The sequence below is a fragment of the Bubalus bubalis genome, chromosome 3 (genome assembly GCF_019923935.1).
Source record: "Bubalus bubalis isolate 160015118507 breed Murrah chromosome 3, NDDB_SH_1, whole genome shotgun sequence".
In the NCBI taxonomy this organism is placed as follows: Eukaryota; Metazoa; Chordata; class Mammalia; order Artiodactyla; family Bovidae; genus Bubalus; species Bubalus bubalis.
Window position 1 is genome coordinate 5,876,815 of NC_059159.1, and position 11,608 is coordinate 5,888,422.

At 50.7% G+C, this 11,608-nt stretch overlaps 1 long non-coding RNA gene across 1 annotated transcript; it reads left to right on the plus strand.

Annotated features, from left to right (window-relative positions):
* The first annotated feature begins 8,126 nt into the window (after nt 1-8,126).
* Nucleotides 8,127-10,282, plus strand: LOC123332501. Its single transcript, XR_006549275.2, has 2 exons — nt 8,127-9,755; nt 9,893-10,282. It is a non-coding gene; the product is annotated as an uncharacterized LOC123332501 (long non-coding RNA).
* Nucleotides 10,283-11,608: the final 1,326 nt, after the last annotated feature.

Sequence of the window (11,608 nt, forward strand, 5' to 3'; positions counted from 1 at the left end):
CCACTCCAGTGTTCTTGCCTGGAAAATCCCATAGATGGTGAAGCCTGGTGGGCTGCCATCTATGGGGTCGCACAGGGTCGGACACGACTGAAGTGACTTAGCAGCAGGGAATAAAGATTTGAGGAGAGGAGGCATCGGTCACAGAGGAGGCAGAAAGCAGAGAGGTCCTCAGGTGCACGATGAAAGGGACAGAGATGCGGGCAGTGTCGAGAGGAAGCACGGGGAGGGTTCATCAGCCTGGACCAGTCCGCTAGGGAGAGGCCTGATTCCCCTCCCACCTTCTAGCCACTTCTATTGGCCAAGCCCAGTTGGAGGGCAGGGGGATAGTCTCCTCAGTCAGCCTCCTGTGATGCCGAGCAGGGTGGAAAGTGTGGGTGGGGATCTGAAGGGTCGGATGGAGAAAAGGTGGCTGCGGCTGCTGCTAGTCTGTGTAGGGTGATCAGGGAAGACCCTCTGAAAAGGTGACATTGGAGCAGAACCTGGGACTGTCCAGTCCCCACCTCCCACTCACCCTCTAAACATTATCCTGCTTTATTTTTCTCTTCCATCCTGAACCTCCCCCCCAACCACAGATGCGTCCTTGTACCCCTGAAGGGAGAAGAACAGGAGTGATCTTCCCCTAAGACCAGGCTGCCGTGGGAATGGGATAAATATGGGATAGACCTGCGTCACGGCTGCAAGAAGCCGACACGTCCTGCGCTGGAAGGAGTTTCTGGGACACGTGAGGAACCACCGCTCCCCTAAGCTGTCTCTGGTAATTGCCTGGAGAGGAGGGGAAGCTGCTGGGAGAAATGACCAGAGCCGAGGCCACCAGGGTCCTTCTTCCTCTGGCCGCTTGTGGAGCTACAGGGGGTACAGGTGCTGTCAGGAGGTTCTCCATCCGCCCCTTCTGTGCCTCTGGGAAGGTCTTGTCTGCAAAAGCTGAATCAATGACATCATGAAATTTCACAGAATTGCAGAGATTGGTTCCAGATATTAGACTCCCCCACCATACACACACACACACACACACACACACACACACACACACACACAGTGCTTTCCAGCTCTGCAAAGAGAAAAGGGTCTTAGATTCTTGCTCTCGCCTTTGAGAGCACCTCTGGTCTTCACCTGTCACTCTTCTTTCTCCCCAGAGGGTCTTCTGAGTTGGTTTTCCAAGAGATTCTCCCCCCTGTGTGCATCCCTGCATGACAACTGATTGTATATGAGTTTGTTTTTAGATGCTCTGTGTGCATCCCCCTCTTCCTTGAAGTTGGAAATCAAATGCAATCAGCTGGCTGTATCCGTGTGTTTTATTTCCACTGCTCTCGGAATAAATTTCCAACTTCTTATGGTGACCCGCAAAGCTTCTGCAGGATGAACCTGCCCAGCTCCAATGCACACCCCTCTCCCTCTGGCTCACTGTTTCCAGCCACATCCATTTCCTGTCTGTTCCTGGAACACACCCAGTCTTCTATACTCGTGTCCTTGCTCGTCTGTCTGCCTGTCTGGAGGCTTTCGTTCCAGAGATTGGTGTGAAAGACTCCAGCTCTTATCACTGACGCTTCGTTTCCATGACCGCTGATGCTTCAGCGTGATGCTGCATTCTCCTTCCTCGAAGCTTAACTCAAAGGTCACCTCTTCCGAGAAGCCTTTCTCCTCTGCCCTATTGTTTTTAATTATTTTTAATTTATTTTTGGCTATGCTGGGTCTTCACTGCTGCGTGGGGGGTTTTCTCTAGTTGTGGTGATCAGGGGCTGCGCTCAAGTTGTTCTTGGGGGCAGTGCTCCCTGAGTCTTGTTGCATATTATTGCTCAGTCTGTTCAGCTCCACTGGGAGAGGACAATGGGAGCCTCCCTTCCTGGTCTGTCCTGAACGTTGCCCTGTGCACCCCTTGCCCGTGCTGACTTCAACCTCCACCCTTTCACTGTAATCAGCAATAGCCATGAGTCTAATAATGGCTTTGCTGAGTTGAATAAGTCCTTTCAGTTAATCCCTGAACCGGAGGGTGGTCTTGGAGACCCCCAAACATTAAAACTGGTGCCAGAGAGACCTCTTAGGGACCTCTTACCTTTGTAGCATTGGTCACAGCTGTCTTCCCAGGGCCTGGAAAATGCGGGGGTAATTGGGAAGAACGCAGGAAGTTGTTTTTTTTTATCTTGGCCTGTGCTGGGTCTTCACTGCTGTGCATGAGCTTTCTGTAGTTGCGGAGAGCGGGTTACTCTTTAGTTGCCGTGTGCGGACTTCTCATTGCGGTGGCTTCTCTTGTTGCAGAGCATAGGCTTTAGGGTCCGTGGGCTTCAGGAGCTGTGGCTCCCAGGCTCAGTAGTTGTGGCACACGGGCTTAACTACCCCAAGGAATGTAGAATCTTCTTCCTGGAGCAGGGATCAAACCCATGTCCCCTGCACAGGCAGGCGGATTCTTAACCACTGGGCCACCGGGGAAGTCCAAGAAGTGTTATTGATAGTGAACGTTCTTCCTGGGACAAAGGCCTCTTTCATTGAGCCAGCATCCCTGAGACAGGGTCTCAACCCGCTGTGGCATTGCCTTGAACTCTACCAGGTGACTTCATTACAAAAAAATGCCGAGCTCTCTCAAACCCACCCCCAACCCCGCTGACATTTTTACAGGCTGTGGTTTTGCCTGAAGCTTTTCCCATCTTTTCCTCCATCACCTTCTCAATTCCTCATCATGCTCCAGACTTGGCTCAAGCCTCACCTCCCTGGGGGAAATCACAGGAGCCCAGCTCCCTCCAGGCCTGAGGGGCTCATGCCTCTGGATTCCTGGGGTACCCTGTGCTCACCTTGACTGTAACTCCTGTCATCTGAGTTATCACTGAAAAGCCTTCTGTTTAGCTTTCTCTTCCTAGAGTCATGTTGTACTTGAATATCTTGTACCTGGATAATGGCACTCAAGCTCCTTTAAAGCCAAGACCTGTGTCTCTTATCTCTAGATCTTTGCTACCAAGCATCGTGCCAATTACACAGTAAATGCTCAATAAATGTCTGTACTAACAGATGGGTCAGCCTTCCAATAAGCAGAGGTACATGGAGAGTCAGCGACATGCCAGTGGAAAATTGTTTTAACCTGATGGCCATATTGCAGTGCTCAGCGCTGTTTTCAGAAACAAGATTCCATCTACTCATTCTGACTCCCACAGGAGGAGGCAGGGGATAAAACGAAGGTAGTCACACTGCCAAGGAGCTGCTGTGGAGCAGAAGCGAGCTGCTCTGGGCACAGAGAGGAAACCCAAGCTTGGAGCCCTAAGCTTGGGCTTCCCAGGGGGCACTAGTGGTAAAGAACCCGCCTGCCAACGCGGGAGATGTAAGAGACATGGGTTCGATTCCTGTGTTTGGAAGACCCCCTGGAGAAGGGAGTGGCAACCCATTCCAGTATGCTTGCCTTTAGAATCCCATGGACAGAGGAGCCTGGCCGGCCACAGTCCACAGGGTCGCAAAGAGTCAGACACGACTGAAGGGTCTTAGCACGCACACGGTAGTTAATCCATGACCTCTAGATCAGGGGTCAGTAACTAGAGTTAACTAGTAGGTCTAGATTGGTAACTCAGGCGAGTTACTCAGTACCTGCTCTTTCATTGGGGGTATAGCTGCTTTAGCTACCCGGTAGGACTATTGTTAGGAATATAGTAGCTCATACATGGAACATGCTTACAGCAGAGGTAATATTCATAATATTTATTGCTACCTATTATGTCACATAAATATTGATGATGTTTGTTACTCTGAACCATTGTGGCTTAAGTTCCCAACTGCATCAGTGCATGCAATTGATCACAATCCACCCACACAACCCGGCTCTACCACAAGCTTGTGGAGGGAAGACCCTGGGGCAGAGAGCAGTCTTCTGCAACCACCCACCACAGGTCTGGTCTCACCTCCTCAAAGCCCACCTCCTCCCCTTGGTCCTGACCACCCCCACTTCTGCACACCCAGAGTAGAGTTGCACACACAGGTCTAATCATCCCATTATTTGCAAACACGTTTTACCAAGTCAGGATACATTCCCCCTGATTGTTAAGGGAAATTCAATACCTAATCACTACAATTAAATCCCATTATGGACTGTCGGAACATAAACCAGTCCTCAGCAGGAACACACCAACGCAGGTGAAAAGCCATTGCTCTGCCGCATCAGGGCTCACAGCTGAGCAAACCCTCCAGCCCAGAGGGCTTCTCACTTGCTCTCAGTATCACGGCTGCCCGGGTCCAGGAAGAGGATCTTTTAGAGGTAATCTCTGAACTGGTTTAGGACAGACTCGGCCTCAAGAGTTAGAAGGGACCCTCCTGTCTCAGTCACCACACTCCTAGGTGCAGCTTGGCAGATTGCAAAGGTTCTTAGAGCACAGGCACCTTTGTAGGAGGAAGGGAGCTGGGGATAGAACTGGACGAGGTTCCATCCCTAGTCTGCAAGGGCCCACCTCAGCTTCTGTGCTTTGGGGATTTTCCCAGTTTGCATTGGGAAATTTGTTCCATCCTGGAGCCAAGCGACAGACAAAGTGACTGCAACTGGGAGCTTGTCTGCAGGCCAGGCATGGATGCTGGCGCTTGGATTGGAGAGAAGATGGAAAAGCTGCACGACAGGCTAGGAAGGAAGAAAACATCCTCGGAGCAGGAATCTGAGCACCATGTACGTCCTGGGCCATGGGATCCTGTCACAGACTTCCCCTGATAGAGTTTGACCCCCATTTCCTTTTTAAAATTGCTTGCCGGCGTTCAGATGCCTCTGAGGACCCTGCCTGGGTCTCCCCTGGGATGTGAGCATCTGTGCCTCTGTTCTGCCTCAAGGTGATGGTTCAGAGGCGTTAGGAAAGAAACAAGACTGAGAATGCCTGTTGCCACAGGAGACTAGGTGCGTGTGAGTGTGTGTGCGTAGCTGTGTGTGCTGTAGCTGATGAACGTCAGCAGGAATCCTCAGGAAGACAGGATCAAATCACCGCTGTCAGGGCTCTGTTTCTGATTAGCTTTCTAGTCCCAAAGCTAATTGTCAGATTTAATGGGCATCTGCTATTTTTCATCAATGTGTTTGAATTTCACAAGCCAAGCGATTTATTTTAGCAGACAGTCATAAACCCAGAGAATAATACATTTCGTGTGCTATTTGGCCCCAAATCCCTCCTCAATCAAACGACCGCATTTTAAGAGGAAGATGAAACGGAAGCAGGGTACATCCGCCTACCCAGCAGCCCCCTCGCTCCAGAGCAAGGAATTGTTTTCCACCTGATGGATATGCTGATCCCAGAGAGCAGAGGACAGCCTGCCATGCTTGGGGACAGCATTTGCCTTCCTGCAATTGGGGCGGGCTGAAGGAGAGCCGACCTGCGGCAGGGGAGGGGGCCTGATACCCTGGCCAGCCCGGATCAGATCTGAGCCTGTGTGCAGCCTCCAGGAGGCTGTGTTCTTTGTTGTGAGGATTTTGGTAGGTTTCACGCCACGTGCAGTGGGAAATAAGATTATACAGGTTTGCAGCTTGTTACTTCTGGCTTCCCACAGCCTTCATACTGTGCATGTGTAGCCGAATAACTGCCAACGGAGCAAACATCTGTAGTATCGCAAGAAAACATCCCAGATTCCCCCGCATTTACCCAATATGCTCTTCCTGCAGTGGCCAGGATCGCTGAACTAAAGTACAGCACCGAGGAGCAACTGCTCAGCTCAGCTCAGTTGCTCAGTCGTGTCCAGCTCCTTGCAACCCCATAGACCGAAGCACGCCCATGGACAGCCCTCCCTGTCCATCACTAACTCCTGGAGTTCACTCAGACTCATGTCCATTGAGTCGGTGATGCCATCCAACCATCTCATCCTCTGTCATCCCCTTCTCCTCCCGCCTTCAATCTTAGCCAGCATCAGGGTCTTTTCCAATGAGTCAGCTATTCGCATCAGGTGGCCAAAGGATTGGAGTTTCAGCTTCCGCATCAGTCCTTCCAATGAATATTCAGGATTGATCTCCTTTAGGATGGACTGGTTGGATCTCCTTGCAGTCCAAGGGACTCTCAGAGTCTTCTCCAACACCACAGCTCAAAAGCATCAATTCTTCAGCCCTCAGCTTTCTTTATAGTCCAACTCTCACATCCATACATGACCACTGGAAAAACTGTAGCCTTGACTAGACAGACCTTTAGTTAGGATAGGAGAGGTGAAGCTACAGTGCTTCACCTTTTCATGCTCAGCTGCACCAACATTCACAGTCTAACTCCTACCCTGTATCCTCTGGGTCTCTGCCCTTGCGTGGTCATCGGCCATGCGCTGGAATCCAGGCTGATGGAGCAGCCACCACCGAGAACTTTGCCAGCCACCATGGCAGAGGGAAAAGAGAGCCAGAGTGAGTCTCACATTAACCATTAATACTCAGCCCAGAAATGATCCAATTCATTGGTCAGAAGAGGTCACCTGGGTCCATCAACCACGGGAATTGGTTAGTGTAACTGTGCCATGTGAGCAGAACAGGACAGAAGCAGAAGACTGGACAAATGGTTACTTAGGAGTGTCTATTATTAATATTCTTATTATCATAAAGGTAATTAAAGCAGCTCAGAGAGACTCACTTACTCATGTGAGTGAGTGAAAGTCACTCAAGCATTTCTGACTTGACTCCATGGACTATAGTCCATGGAATTCTCCAGGCCAGAATACAGGAGTGGGTAGCCGTTCCCTTTGCCAGGGAATCTTCCCAACCCAGGGATTGAAACCAGGTCTCCCGCACTGCAGGCGGATTCTTTACCAGCTGAGCCACCAGGGAAGCCCTAGAAACTCACTGGTGAAAACAATAAGGAGACAGACTTGATTCTTTTAAGGAAGAGACTTGTGAACTTCCAGAAACTTCTATGGGTGGAATGGACTACCAGCCATTTTCAGAGGTGGCTCCAGACATAGTTGGAAGTGCAATGAAGTCTTTAAGATCTTTTCCAAATGAATTAAATCAACTTTCGTCACTCACCCAGTCTTAAATAGTCCTTGTCCTAAGGACAGGTCACTCAGATTCTTGCATAAATAAGCAGTCTGCAGGAAAAGCTAAAATTAGGAGATGGGTTGAGACCAGAGGTTGAGGCAATGTATAAACTCCTGCTGTGGACTTAGTTACCCCGAAGTCAGCTCCCTCTTTATACCACAGTACTGCTGAGGCTGAGGTCAGGCTGAGTTCCCAATCAGGGGTCATATGAGCTTGAAGTCAGATATTTCTCCAGTTAAACCTTCAGATGAGACCTCAGCCTAGCCAAGACTTAGATTTCAGTTTGTGAAAGACCTTGAAATGAGACGAGCCACTCTGGCTCAAAGGACCTAGACAGAGAGAAGCAAGAGGAGCTTAGGCAAAGGAGTTGGTCAGACCATCTGCCAAGCCAAGCTGTGGGTACCTTATACCCCCAAGACATCACCAAGGTGGAGTGGTATGGAGTTGGGTGGTGTAATTAGCCTAACTCAGAGCCCAGTGATAGCCTCACTCCACCCTACTCATAGATGACCAGTTAAGCTCTCTTCAAATATAAATTTGGAATTTTATAAAAGGAGCTAGCTATAGCTGTCATTATTAAACAGCTACTATGGCCCAGACTCAGTTCTTTGGCCAATATGATTCAATTTATTCTCATGATGGCTTTGAGAGGCAGGTGCCATTAACCTTAATCGAGGATTAGGAAGCTGAAATTCAGAGGGCCAGGTAACTCACCAAAGGGGCCACAACTTATAAGTAACAGAACTGGGTACAAACCCAGACTGGGCCCCAGAGCCGGTTCTCTGTCAACTATAATCTCCCCACCCTCTAGGCAAAAGGAGGGGTCTTGAGAAAGCCCACTCTTGGCTGCCTCTCTTCCATGTGTCCCAAACTTGGAAAACAGCTCTAAGCCAACCATCTCCCCAATAAAAGAAGTCCAGCTCCTTCATGACCCTGTCATAGCCAAATTGCTTCATCCCTTAGCCAACATCCCACCCATATAACGTCATCCCTGTTAAAAAGTGTTCCCTTGTCCATCATCACCCCGATTTTGAAGTAGAACAAGAACACCATCTTTTGCTTAATTTAAAGATCTTTACGCCACACTTTGAAATGTCAAACGTTTCCATTAAAATCCTCTCACACTCTGGGCTGACAAAGGGACACCAGGATCTTTGGGAGATTCTTTAATCTCAATCAATTAGGGAGAAAGTCGTCCTGGCAGTGTGGCAATAAAAGAACGCTTTAATTTCAGAGCTAATTAAATATCAACCATTGGAATGCGGCAACAGACACTTAACCTGCAGTAACCCATTATTTATTAGGAATATAACGCACTGACTCTGGATATGATGTGAGTTGTAATCGTTTTAATATCAGCTGTCACAGTCTAGCGGCTCCCTTTTTTTTTGCTCCAGCACAATCATCTCCCAGCCCTGCGGGGATCACTCTGGCACCTGGATCCACGAAAGATTAATTAAGCTGACTGGCCTTGGCCCTGGGGCAACACAATCTGTGATCAAGGGAGGGCCGTACAGGCAAACAACAGGTAACCGCTTGGTCCAGTCCCACCTGGGTCAAAGGGACAAGTCTGAGCCATGAGATGGACCAGGTAGGATGCTTTCAGCTGCAAGTAACAGGAAAAAATAGACAACATGAAGGACTCAACCTAGAAGGACTCTGACAAAAAGGGTTTATTATCTCACATAAAAAGAAGCAGGTGGGGGCAGGTGGGGTTGCAAAATCGGATAGTTCCAAAGCTTGACAATATTGTCGGACGTTCGGCTTCCCTCTTTGCTCACCACCCTACCACCCTTAGCAGGCGGCTGAAGTCACCCTTCCCGGTGTCAAGATGATCTGCGTCTATCACACACACAGGAAAGAGGAAGACCCTTCCTTCTATGCAGCTTTCCCTTCCATTCCTTTTTTTAAAATAATGTATTTAGTTCGGCATCAATTTAGATTTACTGAAAACTGGCAAAGATAGCAGGTGTGTTAGTCACTCTGTTGTGTCCGACTCTCTGCGACCCCATGGACTGTAACGTGTCCGGCTCCTTGGTCCATGGGATTTACTAGGCAAGAATACTGGAGTGGGTTATCATGCCCTCCTCCAGGGAAACTTCCCGACCCAGGGATCAAACCCAGGCCTCCTACATTGCAGGCAGATCCTTTACCATTTGAGCCACATAGCACTTCTACATCCTGAAATTAGATCGTGCATTAATCAACTAGATTGGGCTGGAGTTGCAGTCCTTCTCTGAAAGGTGAGTTTCAGAGTCAGGGACTTGTTTGCTCACCACTGTTTCATACGAACCCAGAGCCGTGCCAGGCATGTGGCCAGTGCTCATTCAATATCTCCTGAATGAACGAAGCGGCAGCTAGAGTCGTGGCTGCAAAGATGTGGGATGTACACCATTATCAGCAGCGGCAGCCAGAATGATCTGACCACTAACTCAGGACGCTGGGATGTTTTCAGAGCCAAATCCCCACGCCCCCTTGCCTTTGGCCAGGCTGTGTGTTCAGGAGGACAGCTGTTCTCCACCTGGGAAGTGGCTCAGCCCACAGTTTCTCCAGATGGACTCAGGGCATCTCCTGGGCACCAAGCTCCTCTGATGTGATCACCTTCAGCAGGAGCAGTCACGTGGACCAACCACCCTGCCCATCGCTCAAGCCTGGAAAAGGGGCTCCCCATTGCCCGTCCTCAGTCACACACAGCCCCCTCCAGCTTCAACGGAGCATTAATTATGCAGCCAGCCTGGCCTGGGCAGAAAAACGCAAGGCAAATGCCAATTCAGAGGACCACCTGCTGGCCTAAAATTCTTAAAGTAAGGTAGGCAAGGGTGAAGGGGAACCCAGAGGGCAGGGTCAGTGCCGTCTTGGCCAGGCTGGTCCAAGGCTCACTGGACCCACTCCAGGCTCCAGGGGTGGGTGTGGCAGAAGCTGAGATCTTGGTCTGTGTTTCTGCAGCTGATTATGAGGAGCCTCACTTCCCTGGAGACTTCTGATGGTCTGGGTCCTCTGCCCCTGGCCCCTCATCATCCAGGACTGCGCTGGAACAGAGTTGGTTCAGCTCTCTCCCCTCCCACATCATGGTGGCTCCCCAGGCCACCCAGCCCCTCCCATTCGGGGCCTTAAAGGAACAAAGCAGGCTGAAATGCCAGCTCTGCCTCCTTCTAGCTCTGTAACCTTCAACAGGCCTTTTAACCCAGGGATCAGCAAGCATCTTTCTGTAAAGGGCTGGAGAGTAAATATTTTAGCTTTTGTGGGCCATATGGTCTGGTGCTGCAAGTCAACTCCACCCTCGAAGCTCAAAAGAGAGCAGCCGTAGACAGTACAGAAAAGATTGGGCGTGGCTGTGTGCCAATAAAACTTTATTCACACAAATAAGACGTGGGCCAGATTCAGCCCATAAGGCATCATTTGGATGTGCGTGTGTGTTTGTGTGTGTGTGTGCACACTCAGTCGCGTTCAACTCTTTTGCCACCTCGTGGACTATAGCCCACAAAGTTCCTCTGTCCATGGGATTTCCCAGGCAAGAATACTGGAGTGGGTTGTTATTTCCGTCTCCAGGGAATCTTTCGCAACCCGGAGATCAAACCCCCATCTCTTGCATTGGCAGGTAGGTTCTTTACCACTGAGCCACCTGGGAAGCCACCTGGCATTGTTTACTAACCCCTGAATTCCTGAGACTCAGTTTCCTCCTCTGTAAAATGGGGATAATGATACCGAAATAGGATCACTGAGAGTTGACACAGACGAAAGGACTTTAAACCACACGGTAAACCTTCTTGTTCGGTTTCATTCTGGTGTGTTGCAGCAAACTCCCACCCTGCACCCGAGCCCAGCTTGGCCGCCCCTGCACGTCACCCGTGACCTCTTGTCTGGGAGCCTGCAAACCTGAGGCTGCTTGTGTTATTATTTATCTCAGTGGGACTATTGTGCTGCTGCGCGCTGCACTGAGTGGCGGGGATGCCTCTGAGGCGCGCTGGCCTTTCCAATGAGGCGGGATTGTATTAGCTCCTGATTACAGCCCGCAGAACACAATAGAGGCGCCAGGCCCGGAAGGCGGCCCCCTGCCTCTGCCTCATCTGGACTGCTTTGTGCTTGATTTCCTTCTCTGCGGCCCCATTTCCCTTTCTCTCTTTTCTTTATTTTTCTCCCACTCCCCCCTCCTAATCTGCTTAACAACTTGCCTGGCTGCCGCCGCCTCCACCCCATGCCCACCGTGTCTGAATGCCTCTCCCAGCCCCTAATAGCGCTGCTGCTCCTGCTTCTAATAAAAGCTGCTGATGGGGAAACCCGGGCTACCTGAATTACTTCCTCATTAACGCGGCGGGCAGATGCTCCACACCTCCCGTGTCCCCCAGCCACCCCTTCCTGCAGGCTCCCCCCAGCCGTGGCAGTTAGGTGAAGATGCTCTGGGGTCCCCGTGCAGGCCTGGGTCCTAGAGAGGACAGGAGGGGCTGTGGGCTTCTCTTCAGGGTGGCTCCCAGCTCTGCTTACTCCCCCACTTTCCCAGACGTTGGGGTCCCCAGCCTCAGAGCTTCCAGCTGGCTGGGAGGACAGAAGAAGGGGGTGACTTGCCCTCACTCACCCAGGCCTCCTCATCTTACTTGCTGTCCCTCCTCCTGACCCCTTTGTCTGGGGCAGGTGAGCCGGTGATGCGCAAGGCCTGCCTTTGGC